Raw genomic sequence first — 26,359 nt, 5'->3', positions numbered from 1 at the left:
AGGATATGTATTTATCTTACCAATTCCAATCTAGTCGAACAGTTATTACCATCGCATCCAAATATTCAGATAGGGAACATTACCCTAAATATTTGCAGACTGGTTTCCCCCACGAAAAAAATTGTCATATCAAATATTTCCCCAACCGTTCCGCACGATTTAGTAGAAAGTGCAATTAAAAATCTTGGGCTTGAGTTAGCCTCCCCGATTTCCTTTTTAAGAGCTGGTATCCCATGTGATGAGTACTCTCACATCCTTAGCTTTAGACGCCAGGTACATGTTTTTTCCAATACAGATAATTTTGAATTACAAACGTCAATAGTAATACCTTTTGAAGGTACTGACAACAGATTATCTACAGATAAAATGGAGTGTTTTATCTGTAAACAACCAGGACACATTGCTTCTAAATGCCCTAATCCTCCAACTGTTAATGTAACTCAAACTCCTAATTCAAATCACGAATTATCCATGAACACAACCCTTTTACTAGATAACACACAGCCGACAGACACCTCCAGCGTGACCCCTATTACAGATACTTCACAACAGGACACAACTACCGCACTAAAACCAACCCTTAAACGAGGTCGCTCAGAAGTATTAACGGCCACGAATGAAAACAGTTCCCTAGATGACACTGTTAGCATGCCTCCACTCGTTTCACCTGCCAGCCACATACAGCAGGATAAAACCATTAAGCAAAAAAGAAAGAAACAAAGGACAAACCCACCAACAGAAACCGGACTGACTGGACAAACTAAAGAGGATATAAAAGAGGCCTACAATAAAACACCAGAAGCATTCATACTTCCTCAAGATAATCTGATAGCTTTCCTGGAAAACACCTTTGGAAATAACGATCCTTACACTGAAGCATTGAAATTCACGAGCTATATTAAATCTTTGATCTTAAATTTACAATTTCTGTACCCATTTCTCCAAGAACGGGCAATTAGGTATCGTAAAACACGCATAAATAAAAAAACTAAACTCCAACTGGAACCTGATGATGCCGAAAGTGTATCTAGTAATGATATATCCCATGACGGAAGCGATGAAGACAGCAACTCAGACGTATCTCAATTATCTCAACAGTCTCAAAAGTCCTTACAATAATCTGTAATTACATTCACATTAATTCAGTGGAATTGTGACGGGTTTTTTCCCCGTCTTGAACTCTTACAACAATTAATCTCAGATCACGTGCCTGACTTTCTCTGCTTACAAGAGACTAACTTGAACACAACACACAATCCGTATCTTAAAAACTATTCTAGCTATCATTTTATTAGGACAACGCATTTAAGGGCCAGCGGTGGATCCTCCATTTTTATTTCAAATGATGTTTTTCACCAAGAATTTTTGTTAAACACAACGCTAGAAGCTGTAGCAGTAACTGCATGGTGCCCTAACAAAATTGTCATATGCAATGTTTACATTCCCTCTAACTATAATATTGCCAGTGCTGAACTTTTAAATCTCATTAACCAACTTCCAGCTCCATTTATCCTTGTTGGAGATTTTAACGCTCATAGTATCATGTGGGGATCTAAAAATACGTTTGGTAGGGGTAAGATTATTGAGGATATTATCATTAATCATGATGTTAGTCTTTTAAACACAGGAAGTAGCACGTATTTTCATATACAGTCTGGCTCCTTCTATTCAATTGACCTGAGCATTAGTGATCCTAAAACAGCTCCTCTTCTTACCTGGTAAACGCTTGACAGTCTCTATGACAGCAATCACTTCCCTATCTTCATCACTAATAATGAAGCTAAGCCGTCTTATGTTAAGAGCAAATGGAATATCTCAAAAGCTAATTGGGAGCTTTCAGCGCATCTGTTAAGGATCGAGTAAACGAAATTGTTTATCAAAACAATGCTGATACGGATGTTGAAGAATTTAATAGATGCATACTGCAAGCAGCAGAGGAACACATAGGAAAGTGCACCATTAATCCATCCCAAAAATCTGTACCATGGTAGACCATATCTTGTAAGCTAGCAGTTAAAGCTAGCAAAAAGGCCTTAAACAAATATCGTAGAGCACGATCAGAAGAGGACTTAATTAATTTCAAGAGACTAAAGGCCAAATCAAAACGAGTAATAAAAGAAATTAAACGAGAATCTTGGATTAAATTCTCCAGTACTATAACCGCTGACACATCTCCAACTCAAGTATGGAACAAAATAAAACAAATTAATGGACGCAACACAACGTATAGAATACCCGCTCTTATCCACGAAAATAATATTATTACAGACGACCAGAAAATCTCTGATACCTTTGCACAATATTTTTTAGACAAGTCCAAAAACAGAATTAACCATTTATTGACACGAGACGAACATCACCCTCCCCAGTCCTCCTCATCTAACCCTGGTCCACTTAACCTACCGTTTACCCTGGACGAACTCTATGATGTTGTTAGCTCTCTAAAAAATCTGCTGCCGGACCAGATGATATTCCCTCAATATTTATTAAAAAACTACATTCAGATACATTAAGAAAATTATTAGATCTGTACAATATTTTATGGACAGATCAACTGTTTCCCAGGCTATGGAGGAAATCCATTATGATTCCAATTAAAAGGAACGACTGCATGTCAGCATTACCCAGTTCATTTCGACCCATTTCTTTAACTTGTTCATTATGTAATGTCTTAGAAAGAATGATAAATAATCGTCTGAACTGGTACTTAGAACGACATAAGTTACTAAATCCATTTCAGTCAGGATTTAGATCAAATAGATGCACTATGGACAATTTGGTTTCACTTCAGTCTGAAATTGCGTACGCCATGCAAAACAAGAATGAGGTAATTGCCGTTGCTCTAGACATAGAGAGTGCTTTCGATACCACTTCAAAATCATTAATTCTTGCAAAACTTAGTGACCTCAAATTAGAAGGTAATATAACAACATTTATTAATCACTTTTTAACGGATAGAACGTTTCAAGTGTCCATAAATGGTAAAATGTCTGCACCACAAGCTGTAGAGAATGGACTACCTCAAGGTTGTATACTTAGCACCACACTATTCTTAATCTGTATTAATGACATAAGCTCTATGATAAAAGCACCAGTTCAACACGCTATTTACGCTGATAATATCATTCTATTTTGTCAAGGTAGGACCACATCCAGTACATGTGCGTTACTCCAAAACACCCTAGAGTCTATCACCAATTGGTCAGAAAGTACAGGGTTCAAATTTTCACCACCTAAATCTGTAGTAATCCAATTTAGTAAAAAATACAGGTCTCCCCAACCTAATTAACAACTACATGGAACTTCGCTTCGTGTAGTAGATAACCATAAAATCTTGGGTATGCAATTTGATAAAAGGCTGTCTTGGATATATCATATACAAACCACTAAAGCTAATTGTTTAAAAAGAATAAACATAATTAAATCCCTTGCTCACTATCACTGGGGATCTGAAGAGGAAGTATTACTCAGAATTTACCAAGCTCTAATTAGGTCCAAACTTGATTACGGTAGCATACTCTATATGTCTGCATGCAAGTCTCTCTTAAATTCTCTTAACGTCGTTCAGAACACATCTCTTCGTATTTGTCTTGGTGCTTTTAGATCTAGCCCATCTGAAAGCATTCATGTCGAAGCCTATGAACCTCCACTGACCGATAGGAGACAAAGACTCCTTCTGAATTATTTTGCAAAGGTCTCTGCCAACCCCTCAAATCCAGCTGCCAATCTTGTTGCCAGACACACAGTAATAGATCCAACAGAAAAACCTAGGTCTGTGTACCCAATTGACCGCAAATTACACCAGTTAATTAACAACATAGATTTTTCAAATATGACCCCGATCTGTATCCTTCATACCCCCCTTGGACCAGAAAGCAGCCTAGTTTTAACATTAGTCTATGTAGATACGACAAAAAGGAAACAACCAGCCTTATGATTAGACAAGAGTTCCATAAAATGATCGACAAGGAAAAGTTTGATACAATCTTATACACAGACGCCAGTAAAGATGAACATGGTACAAGCTGTGCAGTAACTACTACAAATGAAACAATAGCGTCATTCCGCCTCCCTACAATCTGCAGTATGCATACAGCGGAATTATATGGAATAAATAAAGCTCTAGAAGTCACACCAAAAAGCAGCAAACGTATAGCCACTCACTGTCATCGATTCACTCACTAAAATCCTTAAGATCACAACACCCAAGAGTCAATAAGGTACACACTCACTGTCGTCAGCTGTTAACTTCGGGCACCTTAGTTTCCATAATCTGGGTTCCTTCGCACGTAGGTGTTACTGGTAACGAGAAAGCGGACCAAGCAGCGAAAAAAGCTAATTGCCCTAATAATGCAGTCGAAAGGATACAGCTCCATCAGGACCTAAAATATCTCTTCAAGCAAGCAGTTTTGGAAAATTGGCAAGATCAATGGAGTAGAAGCACATCAAAATTACATCAAATACAACCTATAATTCGACCATCGCAAATTTCCATACAAAAAAGAATAGACAAAGCCATAATCAGACGAATAAGAATAGGTCACACTCGTCTCACGCACGGTTACCTCATGAGTTCTGGAAATGCACCAGTCTGTGAACGTTGCAACAACACGCGGCTTTCCATACAACATATCCTACTTGAATTCAGTACTTTCAGCTCCACCCGACGACGGCATAACATTAGTGGTATCCTTAGTGATATACTTAGTTCACCTGGTTCAATGAACTCTCTGATTACTTTTCTGAGAGGCTCTAAATTGTATAATTTAATATAAAATATTTATAAATTTTGTAAAAGTACCAAAACTTGTAGCTTAACCAAATATTGTAACCAATTTTTGTAACTGTTTTTGTTTCCGTGTCAATAACCATAGTTGTCGAGACACGTAAATTTAAATAAAAAAACATAATAATAATACTTTAATAACGATAAGTTTTGAATGTCTTTATGGCACTCAAAAGTGTGTGCAAAGTGCCGTAAAATTCACCATTTTATCCTTAATTTTTAAAAAATTTCCCTCAGTCCCCCGGGAACCCCCCCAAGAAGCCCATGGCCCCCACCGAGAATAGGTCCTCGATCCGCCCTTGACTAAAAGCTGAAAATAACCAATCTTTTATAAGAAAAGTCAAAGTTTTGAACAAAGTTTTTAGCAAGAAAAAATGTTAAAAATGGTTTAAACAGGAGTGTTATAAACAAATAGTATTTTGCGTTCTGACTAAAGTAATAAATAGTGGGCGTAGCCGAATGAGAATAAATTCGCGCGCTATCATTCGCTAGACCGTTACAGCTCATTTTTAACATTAACAGTATACCGGATTTGAAGTTTTTGGTAGAACCTTGAATTTTATGAATATTTCGTTGTTCATTTGTTTAGTAGAATTATATTTTAAATAAATAAATTTAAAAAATAACAATAAAAAGGCCACTTCAAAAAAGGTTTAACATGCCATTAGCTGCTTTGTTTTGGATAATTTTGCAATGAAAATAAGAGAAATGTTATTATTTCAACGGGGTACCATAAATAAAAAAAAATAGTAAACTTGGTAGAGTAGAACCCGATAGGTATAGGTTATTTTTTCCGGGCGCTCTATTTTGAATCCTTGTGTAGTCCAGGCTGTATGTCGACCCCGTTAGGTAAATTATTCCGATTCGTATTTTTCGCACAAACTTACTCAAAAAGAGGTCCTTATAACAAATCCTGAGGGTACCGGGAGGTACCGCGGCCGGAAAATTGTAAACAATTTTTTTTTAATAAAAAAAATCAATTTTTTCACTTGGACAATTTTTTTAGAATCTGGCCATTCTGAGCAAAAAAGGTTTCTTGTGGTTTTTCTCTAAAATTGTAATATTTTTAAGACTTAATAACTCGGTTAAAAATTATTATTGTGAAAGTCAGAAAACGAATAAATCAAAGTTGAAAGCTCCCCCCCCCCCTACATGATCCTAAAGAAATTTGTGTCATTAATTTATCAGTAAGCTGTTATTTTTAATAATTATATTTAATTATTTTAATTATTAGAGCGTATTGAGACAGCCATCAATGTGAGTGGGAGTAAAATGTACCATTGGACTGCCGGAATGGCGCATCTCTTTCGCACTCACCATGGATGGCCGCCTAATACGCTGTTAGCGCTGATAGTTATTAATTAAAAATAACAGCTTACGAATAAATTAATGACAAAAATTTCTTCAGGATCTTGTAGGGGGGCTTTAAACTTTGATTTGGCCACTTTATAACTTTCATAGTAATAATTTTTAACCGATATTAAGCATTGAAAATGGAAATTTTCGCGTTTTTTTAATTTTAATTGCGTATAACTCGACAACAATTAATTTTAGAGAAAAATCACAAACAGACCTTTTTGCTCATAATGACCAAAAGAATATAAAAAAAATTTGTACAAAGTGAAAAAAAGATTTTTTTAATTTGTTTAAAAAAAATGTTTAAACAATTTTCGGAAGGCGGCATCTCCCGGCACCCTGTGTATTTGTTATAAGGACTTCTTTTTGAGTAAGTTTGTGCAAATAAAACGAATCGGAATAATTAACCTAACAGGGCGACGATACAGCCTGGACTTAGTGGTCGATATTTAGAGAGCGGGGCTAGCCGTAGGCGATCGGCATAACCCTAATTTTTGAGGCTTAGAAATCGAAAAAGAGACCATGATAGGTAAATGACAAATTTTGGGCATTCTTTTTGTTTTTGAGGTCGCTGAATCCGAATATGAAGTTTATTTTTATCTAGAATTGGTGGAACATGGTCAAAAAAGAAATTTTATGCAAAAATGCGAAAAATCAATTTTGATGATTTTTCAACTTTAACTCGCTGTATCTTTGGTCGCTGTAGATATTTCCTTTTGAAAATTTTACTGTGTCATCTAGATTATTTAGATAACAACGAGATTTGTCCGAGATGTTTAGACAAATCAAAAGAGGAGTTGTTATTTTTTAAACATTTTGTCGTCAGATTTCGTTAGTTTCAAGTTTGCTTATAAAAGTTGGGTGACAAACTGTTTAGTTTATAATTTTAATCAACACAGCATTAAAACACAGGCCATGAAAAAGTTTTCTGGAAAATTTTAAGTCAAAATATGCAACGGGAAAATAGTTATGCGATTTTATAGACGAGTGACACCCAAAAAAACGCTTATTTCTCGAGATACTAACCACGGTATGGTGAATGGCTAATTTTGGGTCTTAATTTATATTTTTCATGGGGCTGAAAACAAAAATAAGGTTTATTTTTAATTTTAGATGGGGAAACATTGTCAAAATCGCAATTTTACCATAAAAATAAAAAAAATGAAATCACGTTTTCCTTAAAATTAAAAGTTTTTTTTTCTATAAAACATTTTGTTCTTTGTACTCTAAATTTTAACATAAACTTAATTAAAAAGTTAAATTTTGTCACTCAACTTTTGCGATTAAACTTTGCAATTCAGGAATCTGCACCTTTTACTTCAAACAATTTATAACTTTTATTATAGTAAGACAGAAAGATTGAAGCAGGTCCCATTGTCTTCAGAAAGCTGAGAAATATATACTATAAAAATTTCAGAAAAAAATATTAAAATGGAACAGAGTTGTAGCGAGTTAAACGCAAAAAACGTGATTTTTTTTTATTTTTAGGGTAAAATTGCGATATTGACAATGTTTCCCCACGTAAAATGCAAAACAAACTTAATTTTCGTTTTCAGCACCATCAAAAATATAAATTATGACCAAAATTAGCCATTCATCACACCATGGTCAGTATCTCGAGAAATAAGCGTTTTTGGGGTGTGCCGCTCGTCTATAAAGTCACATATTATAACATTTTTTTTAACAAATTTGATTTTTGAACATGTTTCACCAATTATAGACAAAAATAAACTCCATATTCGGATTCGGAGACCTAGAAATCATAAAGAATGACAAAAATTTGTCATTCACCTTAAAGTTGATTTTTGTGATCGTTATAACGTAATTTTTGTTGAGTGAATCGCTAAAAACCTCCTAGTTCCATTCTGTGTCATACAGGCTATTTTTGGTTAATGTCAATTGTCATGTCAATATTAGACGGGAGATTGGTATTGTATTTGAAAGATGAAATGTAAAAGTTTGATTTAAATAAATGTAGTAAATAGGAAGAAAATATTATTTGCTCCAGATAATCCCAAGCGAAAATATTATAGATATCAAAAATTTTAGGGGTTGCTGCCGCTCGCCTACCGCGCCCACGATTCAGTCAGTCGGCTACGCACACTATTTTTTACTCTAGTCGGAACCCAAAATACTCTTTGTTTATAACACTCCTGTTAAAACAATTTTTAACATTTTTTCTTGCTAAAAACTTTGTTAAAAACTTTGACTTTTCTTATAAAAGATTGGCTAATTTCAGCTCTTAGTTTTGTTAATTAACATAACAGTGATTTTTTCAAAAAAATGGGCCATTTGTATCTTAACCAGCTTTCCGTATTTTTTATTTCCATTTGATTTGATATAATTTCTACGGAATTATTGTAATTGTTTTTTATGCTTAAAAAGTGCTATTTATATGCGTACGTGGATTTTTTTTCTTTTTTTTTTCATAGGCTATTAGTATACATCATAACGAAGGAAATGAGCCCCGGATTATTGAGATCCTTTCAGTAAAATTAACTGGACAAGCCTTAGAAATTAGCTAGTTTTTCAAAAAAATTGGAAAAAAAAAGATCTGGACCATTTTTTGCAAACCATTTAGACGCCATAATGCCCTCAAGTTTAGGTATATTTAAACATATTTTAATAAACAATAAAATTGTTATTAGCAATAATTAAAAACAGCGATTTTGTCGTCCGTTTTGCAATAACTTTTTTAGAGACTGAAATAGTTTTATACACACTTATGAATACAGGTAAATAGGGAGAAGTGTACTTTTGAAGTTTGTAAATTAAATAATTCCTAGCTGAGCGCTTTCGGCTTATAAAGCCATCTTCAGAGCTATATGCTACAATAAAAAGGTCTCTAATGAATAATTATTGATTTTAGAATTCAAAAGTTTAACTTACGTCAAAAGGTTCAAAATACCACTATGAAGAGAGATGGATCCCATGTACGATATAAAAATACTTCTATTTTCATATGCAGTTTTTTTAATTGATGGAAAAAAACCTTGTCTGACTGTGGAAAAATGCTCAACTTTGCTGTTGTTTTTGAGGTCGGAAAAGTTAAAAACATCTGTTACAAGCACAAAGGACTTTCACACGAAAAATTACATTACATAAAACTTTTACGTTTAAACAACATATTTTAAAGAAGAAGAAACAAATTGAGTTGAAAGTAAAAGAAATTAATTGGCTGATACCTAGGTTGAAAATCTCGACTCTGAATTGAGAACAAACTGCTAATTTATAAAACAGTCATCAAACCTATATGGACGTACGGTATAGAACAACTATATGGAGTTGTGCCAGCAAATCAAATACACAAATTATCCAAAGAACTCAATCAAAAATTCTACGCACCATCGCAAATGCCCCGTGGTACATTTCCAACCAAACTCTTCATAGAGACCTAAACATCCTGTTAGTCAACGAAGTAATTCAAGAAAGAGCCAACAGACACCACGATAAATTGGAAGGCCACCCCAACCAATTAATATTACCACTACTGCACTCACTAAACAACAGAAGATTGCGAAGATTATGGCCCATAGATCTTCGCTGAAACTGAAGTGAAACCGCTGGGTGATGTACCACATAACGCCATATTAATGTAAAATACTATAATAGTTGATATAAGTTATTGTACTGGTTATCAAATTAACTCATAGAAGATGTAATTCTGATTGTTAATAAATGCTTACAAAAAAAAAATAAGAAAATAGAAGTATTTTTATATCGTATATGAGATCCATCTCTCTTCATAGGTAGTGGTATTTTGAACCTTTTGACGTAAGTTAAACTTTGAATTCTAAAATCAATTATTCATTAGAGATCATTTTATTGTAGCATAATCTCTAAATCTCTAAATAAACAAGTTTTTATGTTATGAGTAAAAAACTAAGTTTGACGTTTTGATTGTTTATTAAAAAATTGTTCCACTAAAAAATTTATGAATCCCAAGATGGTAGTCTTTTTGTAATATCTTATTGTACACATTTCAACTGTCAAACCTCGTCTTTTCCGTTATGTCAAGTAAAAACCTAACTTGATGGGCCTATATATGGGGCTGGTGTGAGGAGCAACTTTAAAATCTTAAATGGGAAACCTGATTTTTTATTGCAGATTTAGATCTCGAGATATAGGGCTTTTCATTCACAGTCATTTGTTTCGAGCTTCTGTCACGTGTCACATAATATTAATATATCTACGTCATACGTTATCGATATAACGAATGATACAAACCAAAGACGTATGACGTAGATATATTAATATTTTGTGACACATGACAGAAGCTCGAAACAAATGACAATCGATGAAAAGCCCTATTAGACCATTTTCATAATTTGCCTAGAGTATCAGAATAAATCGTCTTTTTACGACTATGGCGTCATCTATTAACGATTAGAAATATATGTTCTTAATAAAAGTAACTTATTTTTCACGAGAAATCTAAATCTGAAATCAAAAACGGGAGTTCCAATTTAAGATTGTAAGGTTGCCCTCCATATGTAAGTACTTCAGGTGAAGGAGCTAGGGGTCGTATTTGGTGTCATTCGATAGATTTTTGAAAAATATTAACACGTGTTTTTCAGTGTTTCGATTCGATGATAATTATTCTTGTTCGATACTTCTTTTGGCACACCCGCTATAATACCTTTAAATATCGAAATGGGTCTTAGAACACCACTGATTCAAGCTTTTATAAAACGTGCTTATAATTGCATTAATGGAGAAATATGTATGGAATAAACATGAAGAGATGCTCAAAACACATTAGGCTTTAATGTAAATAAGTTATGAAATAACAATCTCTTATTTTATAATTATGCTAGACTGCATCCCAAAGGGTATAATCCTGCTTTAACTACTTGTATGTATATTTTCCAAAAAGCGTTGTATTTTTTAATGCACTCTCATTATTTCACACAGGAAGTAGCTTTTACAGAGGCACAGCAATTCTTTTCTTGTGCATATTACACTCTTTTGTTAAAAAATGTATTGCGCATTCTGAATATACCACCAATAGACAAATAGTCAATTCTAAGTAAAAAATGAAAAAATTAAAACAGGCTATTCATCGCAAAAAAATACTTATTAAAAATTGTTCCACTAAAAATTTTATTAATCCCAAGGTGGTAGTCTTTTTGTAATATCTCATACTACACATTTCAACTGTCAAACCTCGTCTTCTCAGTTGGTGTCGCGAAAAAAGGTCGCCAACAATTGGTCGAGCGAAAAAATGTCGCGCACATTTGAGCGCGTATCAAAAGGTCGCCGGCGAAAAAACAGCGCCGACGAAATAAGGTCGCGTGCAATTGATCGCGCGAAAAAAGATCGCGTCATGTTTTACATTATTAAAACCATTCAATTGGTTTTCAAAAAGGTTCTAAAGAAATTCTATTTGCATACTTTAACTTTATGCATTATGAGCCGATTAGTCTTGGAATTCCATCTAATTACTTTTTAATGTATTTTGGATGTATAAGAAGATGGGAAAAATAACGTATATCTAAATACTTTTTAATGTATTTTGGATGTGTAGGAAGATGGGAAATATAGGAGAATGGGAAATTATTTCATATGGTATTTTCAGGTTATTCAAGTGAATATACTTGAAAATTGAACAATTTTTAACATGAAGAAAGTATTTTTTTTGTTCTACGTGAATAATTTTAATATATGGATCTAAATTCAGAAAGGTACTTTCCTTCACACTTTTTACAGGCTTAGGACTGTCAGCAAAAAACTGGCGTGTTTAAAAGTGTTTGCTCTTCCTAATCGGATATCGTTAAAAATGTACAGTAATAATAGTTCTATTTACAGTATATATTACATACAAACGAATACCAGGTACCAGTTTACCTATTTTTGGTATTTTCAGAGACCGGTAATTAGCATAATTGGTTCTTAGTAGAAAGTCGTTATGCAGATTAGTGAAGAATAAGTAGTTTAGATAAGGGCACCTTATTGTGTAGGTATTTATTAGGAATTCCATGAAGTCATTACGATAAGACATTATTGGAAATGCTAAAATAAATATTGTACAAAAGTTCTTTGTCTAATTGTGCGTTATTCACTAATGTGGTAATTATTATTCCATATTCGTGAAACGTACTTTTATTACTTTTTAATGTATTTTGGATGTATAAGAAGATGGGAAAAATATCGTATATCTCATTATTCATTAGCTTGTCGATTTGTCAAGATGGTCTTAACTTACGTAAAGAGTCAAAAAGGTGCCAATATGTTGGTGTATAATGGATATATCCATAGAAAGGAAAAAACGATTGATCAAAAGACAATTTGGAAGTGCGCTCAGTACAATAAGCATAAATGTACCGGGAGAGTTCACACAGTGGGAGATGAAGTAGTGAAAAGTACAAGTCACAACCACGTTGCCGATGCGTCAATATTAGAAGCAAAAAAGGCTTGTAACAGAATGAAAGAACTGGCTCATCAAGTTGAACTAACAACACAAGGAATCATAGCTACCGTTTCACAAGAAGTGTCTGTGGGTGCAACTGGGCAGCTACCTTCTATTTCATCCCTAAAGCGAACTATTCAGAACACACGCCAAAGAGTGGAAGCTATTCCGGCAAATCCAAGAAGCTTAACAGAGCTTATTATTCCGGAAGAATACACCAGAAACAATAACGGCGAACCGTTTCTTTTATTTGACAGTGGTCCAAACGAACAGAGAATTTTAATATTTTCCACTGAAAGAAATTTAACTTTGATGGCGAGCTGTGAACACTGGTATGCCGATGGAACATTCACATGTACTCCTCTATTGTTTGGTCAGCTGTATACAATAGATGGCGTACAGTATAGCAACGTTATTCCAACTGTTTTTGCTCTACTTCCTAATAAAACTCAGGCAACATACACTCGACTCTTCCATGAATTAAAAACGTTACGACCAGGTTTACGTCCTACAACAATAATGGTGGATTATGAAAAAGCAGCAATTAATGCTTTACAACAAGAGTTTCCTGAAGTCAGAATCCGTGGATGTTTCTTTCATTTCACACAATGTTTGTGGAGAAACATGCAAGGTACAGGACTGCAACAAGTTTATACAGAAGACGCGAATTTTGCTCTACATCTGCGACAATTGGCAGCCCTAGCCTTCGTACCTGAAGTAGATGTTGTTGCAACATTCGGAGAGCTACTGGACAGCGAGTTTTACACTCAAAATGAAAATTTACTAACACCTTTAATAAACTACTTTGAGGATGTATGGATAGGCAGATTGGATCGACGACAACAAAGAAGACCGCCAATGTTTCCAAGGAATCTTTGGAATTGCTTCGAATTTATAGAGGAAGATCTACCGCGTACTAATAATGCTGTCGAAGGTTGGCACAACAGCTTCTCCTCGATATTAAATGCAGCACACCCAAATCTATGGAAGTTTATTACGGGGCTAAAGAAAGAAGAGAGTTTAAATCGATTAAAAGTGGAGCAATACATAGCTGGAAACCAACAACCTCAAAAAAAAATTTATAAAGATACAGCGCGGCGAATAAAAACGATTTGTTTGCAATACGGGAACCGGCCAAATCTAGAATATTTAAGAGGAATTGCCCAAAATTTTCAACTGCAAGTATAAAAAACTAAAAAACAATTAAAAAAAAAATTTTAAAAAAACAAAAAAAAATAAAAATTAAAAAAACACAAAAAAATAAAAATAAAAAAAAAAAAAAAAAAATTAGAAAAAAATAAAAAAATTAAAATTAAAAAAACTTTTAAACACGCCAGTTACTAACTGCCAGTCCTAAGCCTGGATAAAGTGTGAAGGAAAGTTAAAGTATGCAAATCTGTTATTAATATAAATGTATTCTTTCACTATGATATCTTCAATAAGTACTCACCAGTGACAATGTATTAATGAAATTGTGCCTGTTATATAATTTTTAACCACAATATCATTATTTTATTTGGGAAATTTTATTTTAATAAAGATGGTAGCCCTTAACCTACCCTATCTATATGTAGTATATACCCTGTAAAATATATTAAGCTTATATTAAAACTTACTCTTAAATAACCAAGGGTAAATTTTGCGACACTGCCAAGTCGTGAAATAATACCTCTAGGTACTTTCCCTACAACATTTACAGTTAAAATTACCTTAATTCGACCATTAAATTGGTCGAACATTTTACATGATCAATTTCAAATAGGATTATTTACTTCCAATTATTTTCCTATTATTTAAAGTGGAAAATAAAACTAAAGTCATTTAGAAGTCAATATTGGGTTGACGAAATATTTTTTACCAATAGGTTAAAATGACTAATAAGAAAATATTTAACTGTTTGGGTCATTATTTAACAGCAATCCTTTAGTTCTATTGCATCATCTAAATCTGACCTAAGCCTGGATTAAGTGTGAAGGAAAGTTAAAGTATGCAAATGAAAACATATTTTCTGACGCGATCTTTTTTCGCGCGATCAATTGCACGCGACCTTATTTCGTCGGCGCTGTTTTTTCGCCGGCGACCTTTTGATACGCGCTCAAATGTGCGCGACATTTTTTCGCTCGACCAATTGTTGGCGACCTTTTTTCGTAGATCCTTCTCAGTTATGTCGAAGAAAGGTCCCTATTTTACTGTCCCGTTTTTTTGACACACCCGGTATACACACGAAATAGGTCTTAGAACACCACTGAATGTTTTTCAAAAATGGGATGGCATCCCAATACCTTCACAATATTTATTATAAGTTAATGTCACAACAGCTGTTTCGGCATAGTGCCTTTCTCAAGTGATGTATTTTACTATGTGTCTGCGCTCTAAAGTCTCTAACTAAATAGATTGAGGAGTTGGGAGTTGTTTGTATCAAGTTGGTCATTCAGAATTATATCTGTATTTTTTAATCTATTAATTTCCATAGATAGCTTAAGGCTTTTATTTTGAATATGAAGAATTTGAAACTATTCATTAAAAGAATCGTTATGATTTATAAGGTGAAGTGCCTACGTAGAATATATAACACCACAGAAAAACCCAGTACCTTCTGCTTTATCAAGATGTCAACAAAAATAGCGAAACATATAAAATCGAAAATAATATCAAGAGCATTTAGAATGAACAACAACTTAAGCAAATACATTAATAACAATAAGAGCCAAAAGAAAAAGCAATTACAGGGTTGTGTATACAAACTGACAGGTGGTGACTGTCACTGTCCAAAAACTCACTTGGCTAAACTCGCAGAACCTTTGAGAACTGCGTACGCACTTAACCTTCTACGTCATAATAATTCTTGTTCTGAAGCTATTTCCTTGTGGCATTTTTATAATCAATTATTTTCCATGGGAAATAAGCCACAATTTTACAAAAAAAAAATGATTTTATTAACGTTTCGACGCCCAAGTCGGGTGTCAAAATACAAAATAATACTAAATTAAACAAAAATGTTGTTTCTTAGTAAAAAATTCTTCTAATAATTTATTTATTCCGACTCATTTATATCGGCAATAGAGACATATATTTAAAGTAGAAGACTTTAAAATGATATGAAGCCAATATTGATGAGTTGCGTTCCTGGGACGACTTTACTAAAAAATAGTTCATTTGATTACATGAAATCAACCCAACTCAAGAATATCCGCCACAAAAAATCATAGCATGTGATCTGTCTCTAAAAAGACAACCAAATGCAACGGTGGCAGTAAAATTCCCGCGCTAGAGACTCCATAGTAAATCACGTGGGAAAACCAGGAAAAAACCTCGTAATACTATCCCGACATCGTAAGTATTTGTGCTATACTCTCAAATCTAATACCAAATTCCGACTTTAATATACATATGCTATTTTAAATTATAAATAATATTAATAATACATATTTATTTAGCGTATGGCAATTTGATACACAACATTATCACACATATGTTATAGTCTAACATCTAATGTATTAATATATTCAATCGACGCTGGTGTGGCAGAGGCGAAGTCCAGAGGATCTCCATCATACTTTCTCCGAGGGCATTCGGCAATCATATGCTGGATGGTCTGTTTCTCGGCGCCGCAGTCGCACTCAGCAGAGGTTCTCATTTTCCATTTATAAAGGGAATCTGCGCAGACTCCATGACCCGTTCTTATCCTGTTAAGAGTTGACCATGATTTTCGGGGGAGGTCAAAACCTGGTGGAGTTTCTGTGATGCATGGTGTGTTTCTCATTATTAGGTTCGGTCTGTCGCTCTGCATGTTCTTCCACTGGGAGTTCATTTGGAAATTGTTGGAACTCAAGTTTATTGCATCTCTAGTCGGAGGTTTTCTGGAGCGCAATCGATGTGAGTTAGCGTCGGCGACATATGTGTGTATAGGTAACTGCGGGTTGTTAAGCAGCTTTTGGAATTCTCTAAGCAGAGCATGCTGACGACGAAGGTTAGGTGGAGGTATGTGGCTCAGTAGTGGAAGCCACTCCACAGGTGTAGACTTGATCGTTCCAGATATGAGACGCATGGCGACATTGAGCTGAGTATCTATAATTTTTGTGTGAACGCTGTACATTGAGCTGAGTATCTATAATTTTTGTGTGAACGCTGTTCAGCCAAACAGGGGAGCAGTATTCAGCTGCGGAGTATACGAGTCCAAGGGCTGAACACCGAAGTGTACTTGCTGTTGAGCCCCATGTAGTCCCGCAAAGCTTCTGTATGATATTGTTACGGGTTCTCAGCTTTGCTGCGGTGTTCTCAAGATGTTTCTTAAAGGAGAGTGTTCTGTCCAGGGTGACGCCGAGGTACTTGGGATTATAGTTGTGCGTGAGCAGTTGGTTATCAATGTACACTTTAAGTTTTGTGTGGGCCATATTGTTGTTCAGGTGAAAACAGCTAACCTCGGTTTTTTTGGGGTTAGGTTTAAGTCTCCATTGTTTAAAGTACTTAACCAGGCGTTCCAGATCTTCCGTTAGGATTGCCTCGGAGTTTTGTATTAAGGAGTTTTGAGTTGCAAGTGCCCAGTCGTCTGCATATGCAAATTTTTTAGATCTGGTAGGGGGCATATCAGCTATATACATACTAAATAGCAGCGGTGCAAGTACGGAGCCCTGGGGGAGGCCGTTGTTAAGCGTTCTCTGTTTGCTCACTGTAGTTCCCATGGTTACACGAAAGTTTCTACTGCTCAGCATAGTATTTATGAGTCGGGCGGTTGCTTTGTAGGGGATTATTGTCAGGAGCTTATAGATGAGGACATCTTTCCAAACCGTGTCATATGCAGCCGATAAATCGATGAATGCCACAGACGTCTTCAGTTTTCTTTGGTAACCTGCCTCTATGTAGGTAGTTATAGAGAGCACTTGGTCAGTGGTGCTTCGTTGAGGCCTGAATCCTGCTTGTTCAATTGGTATTTTTTGAAGTAGCTTTGGGCCGATTCTGTTCAGGACCAGTCTTTCGAGGAGCTTGTAAGCTGAACTGAGTAAAGCGATGGGGCGGTAACTCGCTGGGTTGTCTGTTGGTTTTCCAGGTTTTAGAATGGCTATGATTTTTGTTTGTTTAAAGATGTTTGGTAGGTTACCTGTTTTGAGTATATCTGTATAGAATTTAGACAACCAGGTTTTTGCAAATTTCCCACAATAGATCAGGAATTCGGGAGGTATACCATCTGTACCAGGAGCTTTGTTAGGTTTAATGTCTTTGATGGCGTTTGAGACTTCTTCTGGAGTGAACGGTGCGGAGTACTCTGTATCTGATGGACAGGCAGCTTTTAGATGTTTAAGCTCCCTTTTTATAGTAGTGGTAAACTTTTTATCACATGCTCCTCTGGAGGTGGCAACTATATCTGATACAATTTTATTAGGGTTGAAGTCGTGGATTTGTCGTGTTGCCAGTTTGTCACTTCCGAGTTTTCTTAGAAGCGACCACGCTTTACGGCTAGACTTTTTGAAATCTAACGATTCGACTTCATTTGTCCATTTCTTCCTTCTTGCTACATCAAGGCTCAGGAGAAGTTCGTCCGCAATGTCACTTTCACCGGTTTCAAGATATTCTTCGTAGAGGTTTTGGCTTTCCTCACTCCATCCTGGTATGTATTGCTTACGATGGCCCCTGGGAATGTGTTTCTTTGCTGTAGCAATTATGGCCCCTCTAAACCTTTCAAAAAAGAAAAAACACAGAAGATGGACCTGGGAAAGTCCAGATGGAAAAAAAAGGAACGAAATCGACTATTTCTTAACAAATAAAAAAGAATTATTTAAAGACGTAAATGTGTTAAACCAGTTCAGCACAAGCAGTGATCACAGGTTAGTAAGAGCTAAAATAACGATTTCGATCGAAAAGGAAAGACTCAAAATGATAAATAAGAAACTCCCAAAGAAATGGGTAAAACCAACTAATATTCAGGAGTTCGAAAAATATATTTATGATACATTGAAAGATACAACAACAACAGACATTAATATACTGAACAAACAAATAATCACCACAATACAACAGGCTCAAACTAAATACTGTCCAACAAACCAAAAAGATGAAAAACTAAGTCAACCTACTAAAACCCTTATAGAACTAAGACGACAGATGAAAGGAGATACAAGTTCCAGCAAAGAAGCGCTAAATCAAATAAATAAAACTATCACAAAGTCAATAAGAAAAGACATAAGAAACTACAATGTAGAAAAAACAAAACAAGCAATAGAGCAAAATAAGAACATGAAAGTTTTGAAGAACTAAAGCGTACAAAAAGGAAAAAGAGAAATCAACAAACTAAGAAACAGAACTGGAAAAGAAACTACAAACAGAGATGAAATATTAACAATAGTCGAAGAGTTCTACACAGAGTTATACAAATCAAGAAAAAAAGCAATGCGCAACCTCCAATTACAGTAAAAAACTGGGGTATTAAATCAAGGATCGGATTTAATGCCCGATATAACAAAATCAGAAATCAAAGAGGCTCTGAAGAAAATGGAAAATAATCGAACCCCAGGTGAAGATGGAATAGTATCAGAAGCACTAAAAATTGGAGGAAATATACTACCTGAAAAAATTAAACAACTTTTCAATATCTGCCTTCACAACGCCAATATTCCAACAGACTGGAACAACGCTACTATGATTCTATTACACAAAGCAGGAGACAAAGCCAATTTAGAGAATTACAGACCGATTAGCCTCCTCAGCCATTTATATAAGTTATTTACGCGAATAATAGTTAAGAGAATGGAAAGAAAGTTAGAGACTTATCAACCAAGAGAACAGGCAGGATTCCGAAAAAATTACGGAACAAATGACCATCTACAAAGTATAAAAACCCTGATAGAGAAAGTAGTGGAATACAATAAACCCCTAGTTCTAGTTTTTATCGATTTTCATAAAGCCTTTGACACAGTTGAACTTAGCAAAATATTACAGGCGCTTAAAGAATGCAGGCTAGATTATAGGTATACAAAATTATTACACAAAATATACTTACAGGCAACAACCACTGTCAAATTACATACTAACAGTAATCGCATAAAAATAGAACGGGGGGTTAGACAAGGAGACCCAATGTCACCTAAACTTTTTAATACGGTCTTAGAACATGCTTTCAAGAGTTTGGATTGGATGACAAAGGGAATAAAAATAGATGGAGAATACCTAAACAACTTACGTTTCGCCGATGATATAGTCATAGTAGCTGAGGATCTAGGTATGGCAAGAGAGATGGTACAAGAACTCGTTGTAGCTACAGAAAATGTAGGTTTAAATATAAACATCTCAAAAACAAAAATAATGACAAATTTGGTACCCAACCAGAACATCAGTATTGGTGGGAAGGAAATAGAACTCGTAGATAGATATAAATACCTGGGACATGAAATTACGATTGGCAGGGATAACCAGACTCATGAGCTGAAGAGAAGAATCGGTCTTGGGTGGGCAGCATTTGGAAAACTGAGAGAAACTTTTAAAAGTGAGTTACCCACATGTCTAAAGAGAAAGGTATTCGATCAGTGCGTCCTCCCAGTCTTGACGTACGGATCAGAAACACTTACCTTAACTAAAGCCTCGGCTACCAAACTAAGAGTCACGCAGAGAAGAATGGAGCGGTCAATGTTAGGAATAACTCTGCGAGACAAAATCAGAAACGAAGAAATCAGGAGAAGAACAAAGGTGACTGACGTCATCGAGAGGATAGCCAGGTTGAAGTGGAGATGGGCAGGACACGTAGCCAGAATGACAGATGGGCGATGGACGAAGAGGTTATTGGAATGGAGGCCAAGAGAAGACAAGAGAAGCGTCGGTCGACCACCTACAAGATGGACTGACGACTTAAGAAAGATAAATAAAAACTGGATGAGGGCGGCGCAGGATAGATGGGGTTGGAAACGAGGGGAGGAGGCCTATGTTCAGCAGTGGACTTTTGAGGCTGGATGATGATGATGATGAAACCTTTCATAATTTTTGTATGTTGGTGGAATCCATCGTAGGATTTTATCGAGTTCGTTGGTAAAGGCGGGCCAGTTACCTTTGTTAAAGTTCCAGCGTGGTCGTGGAATGGTTGTGACTAGTGGGATTTGGATACAAATCTCAATAATGATCGGCCTGTGCTGGCTATGCGGGAAGTCATGAAGTACTCTTCTCTTGGTTGGTAAGGGGTAGCTTTTCTGGTTTTTGCTCACAAAACATAAATCTGGATTGTACTCTTGTTTCCATGCCGCCGATTTAAAAGTGCCCCAGTCTTTGGCGTCGAAGACGTGATGCAGGTGGTTACTCTCTGCCCAGTCTAGCAGTGTCTCCCCGTTTTCATCGTTATTTCTGTATTTCCATTCTTGATGATGGCTGTTAAAATCACCTAAATAGATGGCGGGATGGGGCCTTATGTCTATGACGTGGCTTGGCCATGTAATACTTGGGGGTTTATAAACATTTGTCACTTCCATTTCACCTATTTTGGTAACGGTCAAATGTATATTATCTTGCATGGTGGCAGATATGAGGTGAGCATTTTCTACGGAGTTTTTTACGTAGTTGGCGGTACCATAACCATGGTGATAGGTTGCTCCCAGAAGATCATAGCCTGGAATTTTGCCTCTACTTGCGAGTTGTTGTTCGTTCGCAGCATGGGTTTCCTGTATGACTACCAGGTCGATGTCGTTAGAAAGTAGTATGTTTGACAGCATTTCGCTTTTGGATCGACTAATGCCTTCAATATTTATCTGACAAATCCGGACAATGGGTCCCAGAGTTCTAGTCGCTTGGTTCTCATAAGAACCATTTCTTGGTTGGGCGTTCATGTTTGCAGTTGTGTATTGGCCAGGAGATCGTTAGATAGTTTGGCCGCCTGTTCGTTCTATATAATAATACATAGATATTATATACATAATACTAAAATATAAAATATGGCTAACTCGATATATTACTGACTTACTAATTGTGGTATTTTCTTTCTATTGACTTCCTCTTTTAGTATAGGTAACCAAATCCTACTGCATTCTACCAAGGAATTTGCGACACAATTGGTTTCATTTAGCATAATTAGAGCCGCTTCTTTGATTTTTCTCTTTTTACTATCTGTTTCTTTCAGGACTATACTTGAATCTCTCCACTGAACTCTATGTTCAAATGTTCATTATCCCATGCGTCTTGACATATTTGAGATCTATCAAATTCTCTATTTTTAATATAAGACTGATGTTCACTTATTCTAACGTTTAATGGTCTTGATGTTGCACCTAAATAAAATTGTTCGCATTCAAAAGGTATTTTATTAATACAATTCTTTATTCTTTCTTGTTCATTGTTAGGTTTAGTTTTGGATAGAATAGACCTCAATGTGTTTGTTGTTTTGAATGTTGATAAAATGTTGAATTTATTTCCTATTGTTTTAAGTTTCTCGGATAGTCCTTTTATATATGGTATTGATATTTTTCTCATATTATTTCTTGTGGATGTAACTGGGATCCCGTTCTACGTTGTTCTGTTCTATTCGATCAAATCTTGACAGTTCCTTATTTATAAACCTATACAGAAGTAAAAACTTCAAATTGTATTTTGGTATAAAATAGTTTATTAAAACTTCTAAAAGTCATCCACATGGATTGCAAAACGTTTTCGTTCTGAACAGAACATCTTCAGTACCTGGAATGAAGTATTTCCACGTTAGATTAAGGCAAAAAGGTTAAAATTGTGACTGTTAATGAGAAAATTATGTGGAGAATACTTGCATTCCGCAAAGTAGTTGTAACTAGCACACCAATGAAGGTGGTAACTTCAAAATATATGGCTCCTTCATTGGTGTGCTAGTTACAACTACTTTGCGGAATGTAAGTATTCTCCACATAATTTTCTCATTAACAGTCACAATTTTAACCTTTTTGCCTTAATCTAACGTGGAAATACTTCATTCCAGGCACTGAAGATGTTCTGTTCAGAACGAAAACGTTTTGCAATCCATGTGGATGACTTTTAGAAGTTTTAATAAACTATTTTATACCAAAATACAATTTGAAGTTTTTACTTCTGTATAGGTTTTTAAACTATGGTATACAGCCAACTATTGGGATTTTTCCATTTACCTTATTTATAAATCCTAAAGGATAATCATTTTTTAATAAAACAGATATTAACAATTGCTTTTGTTCTAATAATGAATTTTCGTTAGAACAATTAATTTTGGGTCTTGATTCCCTTTTTAATGTTGATGTTGTGATTTGATTTGTAATTGAGGTATCTGTTTGTGTGTGTGTTGGTTTTCTATACACGTGAGTCTCATATCCAGTATCCTTCTTTGAGACTAAAACATCGAGGAAAGGCAGAGTGTTATTATATTCCTTTTCCATTGTAAATTTTATTGCCTCTTCTTGATTGTTTATAATATTTAGGAATGTATCCAACAATTCTGATTTATGTGGTCATATTGAAAACACATCATCTTCATATCTCCACCATACTGTTGGTTTTAAATTTTGTTTGGAAATAATATTATTTTCGAAATCCTCCATAAATATATTAGCCAATAATGGAGATAAAGAAGAGCCCATTGCTGGACCAAAATTTTGTTTATAGAATTCAATATTTAGTTGAAAATAGGTATTATTAGTACATAATGTTAATAACTCCATTACAGCTGACACATTTAGTATTGCTATCATTTTCTAATTTCGTTTTGATTATGTTTAAAGTTTTATCTAATGGCACATCATTATAATAATTCTTTTTTAACCAATTTTAAATTCCCCATATTCAAAATAAAGGCCTTAAGCTATCTTAATTATGGAAATTAATAAATTAAAAAGTATAGATATAATTCTGAATGACCAACTTGAGACAAACAGCTCCCCATTCCTCAACTTATTCCATTAGAGACTTTAAAGTGCAGACACACAGTAAAATACATCACTTGAGAAAGGCACTCCGCCAAAACAGCTGTAGTGATATTTACACATAATAAATTTTGTGGAAGTATTGAAAATAAAAGTGTTCATTTTTTTTGTTAGACAAAATAAATTTCCATCAATTAACGGTCGAATCCATCAATTAAATAGTTTTAACGATACGATACCTCGCCAAGCGATGAGCTGCTTTACCAGAGGCGACCGGAGGAGTGTCAGCGTTGGAGCATAGCGCCGCTGGGGAAAATCGAAGGAGTAGTGGCAGCAAGAGCATATTTAAGGCGAGCCAGGAGAATGATAAAATCACAATCAGTCATGGCTAGCCAATTTACCCAACCATGGCGCAACAGCTGCTGTTAGCGTATTGAACTAGCATTAGCTGGCTTGGCAAAAGATGTACCATATGTGAGGTGGGACTATGCCTAGGCGGACGCCACAGTAGTGACGTGGGTCTTGCCATGATCATTATCCCAGTAGGCGGTAGTAGCGAGGAATGATCTCCGGGTCGGAATATAGGGCTATGTTGATAACGTAGCGAGATTGTTATTGTATATAAATATATTGTTTATCGTATTATTTTAATGTTGCTATTATGATCGGATAACTGTAATAAAGTTTAATATTGTTTTTCCTTTGCAGAAGACCGAATTATATTTTATTTTATTTGTTGTAAACTGTATATCTTTAATATATTTACTTTATTTTTAACTTGGGATTTACTGAGTCTGTCGTCTTGAAAGAACTACCCGTTACATAGTAATATTTTATTTTTGTTTCAGGGGTATGGAACATCGTAATTAATACAAACCGGAACTTTTTTCCTAACTCATTTATTGATACAAAAATTTAGTATATTTTTACATATATTTGGTTTATTTATTATTACAAAAATGTGGTAAATGATAAATAAAGACCTTTTAGTAACTTGTTTAATTATTTTTCTTATTTAGAAAAAATAACCTAAATCGCGAATATCATTTGCGAAATGCATATTGATGTGCAGTTTCTACAGCATGTCTGCGTAACTGAAACCATTTGGAAATTTGTTTTAATATTAATTTTAGGAAATTTTTTTTTCGAGTTATGTCGAAAAATATGAACTTCGCTCAAGAGTAAAGTACATACCTTTATACATGGTGAGGCAAATAAAGGGCCTATTAGAAATATATCTCAAGAACAAAAGGCAACAGAATTATGAAAATTGGAAATAAATGGTTTTGAAGAGCCATCTGTTTAATGAAAATATTTTCATCTATTTGCTACTTCCGTTTACACCGAAAGTTGCTTATAACTTGGTTTTTTTAAACGAGACACCCTGTATATTTTTACATTCTTGGATTCTCTCCGATGTTTTCTTTCTTAAAATATGAGGTTTTGTAATGTTATACAGGGTATTTTAAAAGATAATTACGTTTTTTTATTAATTTCGTAGCAAAATTGACACCCTGTAGAATTGTAGTAGATTGACATTTGAAACTCTACTGACGTTCAAATGATTTTTTAATATAGTCTACTATTATTAAGAATCATTAGTATAGCTAAATTTTTAATTTTAGTATACAGGGTTGGTCGAAACTCGGAATGAGTATTTTCTGAGTTTTCTTAAATGGAACACCCTGTATTTTAGTATTGTAATGAAATGATATTTCATGGTACTTTTTTATTTCTTAAGCATTCCCTATACCTAACTGCTTTAATTTGTGCTTAATTGTTAATCGCACCAACAATATTAACTACGTAGGTATTTTGATAGCTAAACTATTATTGGTAATTTTAAGGATTAGTCTGGATTAATATGTATCTATTTCTGAAAAATTATTTGTGATTGAATATTTTCACGGCCAACCTAATAAATTTTTTTCTATTTTTTGCAATTAATATTTAGCTTGAATCACCAATAACTCACAAATTAAAGTAGTTAGGTATAGCGCATACTTATAAAATAAAAAAGTACCATGAAATATCATTTTATTACAATACTAAAATACAGGGTGTTCCATTTAAGAAAACTCAGAAAATATTCATTCCGAGTTTGGACCAACCCTGTATACTAAAATTTAAAAATTAACTATACTTATTGTTCTTAACAATAACAGACTATATTAAAAATCATTTGAACGTAAGCAGAGTTTATAATGTCAAACTTTTACAATTCTACAGTGTGTGAATATTGCTACGAAATTAATAATGAAACGTAAATATCTCTTAAAATATCCTGTATAATATTACAAAACCTCATATTTTAAGAAATAAGATATTGAGGAGAATACAAAAATGTAAAAATATACAGGATGTCTTATTTAAAAAAAACGAAGTTATAATCAACTTCCGGTATAACCTGAAGTTGCAAAGAGATGAAAATATTTTCACTTAATAGATCATCTTTCAAAACCCATTTATTCCAATTTTAATGATTATATTGCTTTTAGTTCTCGAGATATTTCTAATAGGCCAGTTATCTGCCTCACCCTATATATCAAAGTATCGAAAATTGTTATTATGGAAAGTTGTTTGGAATTAAAAACTATGTTCTAATATATGCAATTACATCCTACTAATTGAAAAAAATTGAAAATTTTTCTCTTATTACGATTGCCCAATATTATTTTTATTTATGATAACTCCGTTATTATTTTTTACGAAAAAAAATTATTCTTTATAAAAAGTTCTACATGGTCTATCAACTAAGAGGCAGCCATATTATATCAAATTTTGTTAATTTTATATGAGTTTGAGGGGGTGTAAAATCAAAAGCGGCCATCTCCACTTTTTCTTGTTTTGAGTTGAAGCCATCTGTGGCGTTATTTTATTATCTGTTAAAAAAAAGAAAAGAGATAATTTCTTAAGTTCCTCTTTCTGGACATCCTATTACAAAACCAAATTTTATATGATTCTTCATCAGTTTTATTG

At 34.4% G+C, this 26,359-nt stretch overlaps 1 protein-coding gene across 1 annotated transcript in view; it reads left to right on the top strand.

Annotated features, from left to right (window-relative positions):
• LOC114331748 (putative sugar lactone lactonase YvrE) overlaps positions 1-24,382 on the top strand; it is a 240,834-nt gene extending 216,452 nt beyond the window's left edge. The window contains exon 7 of the mRNA XM_050649600.1: positions 24,229-24,382. The gene's annotated coding sequence lies outside the window, so the exon portion shown is untranslated. The remainder of the gene's footprint in view (positions 1-24,228) is intronic.
• The last annotated feature ends 1,977 nt before the right edge of the window (positions 24,383-26,359 follow it).

This window comes from Diabrotica virgifera, chromosome 4 (genome assembly GCF_917563875.1).
Source record: "Diabrotica virgifera virgifera chromosome 4, PGI_DIABVI_V3a".
Taxonomy (NCBI): Eukaryota; Metazoa; Arthropoda; class Insecta; order Coleoptera; family Chrysomelidae; genus Diabrotica; species Diabrotica virgifera.
This window is presented reverse-complemented; position numbering and strand designations above follow the sequence as displayed.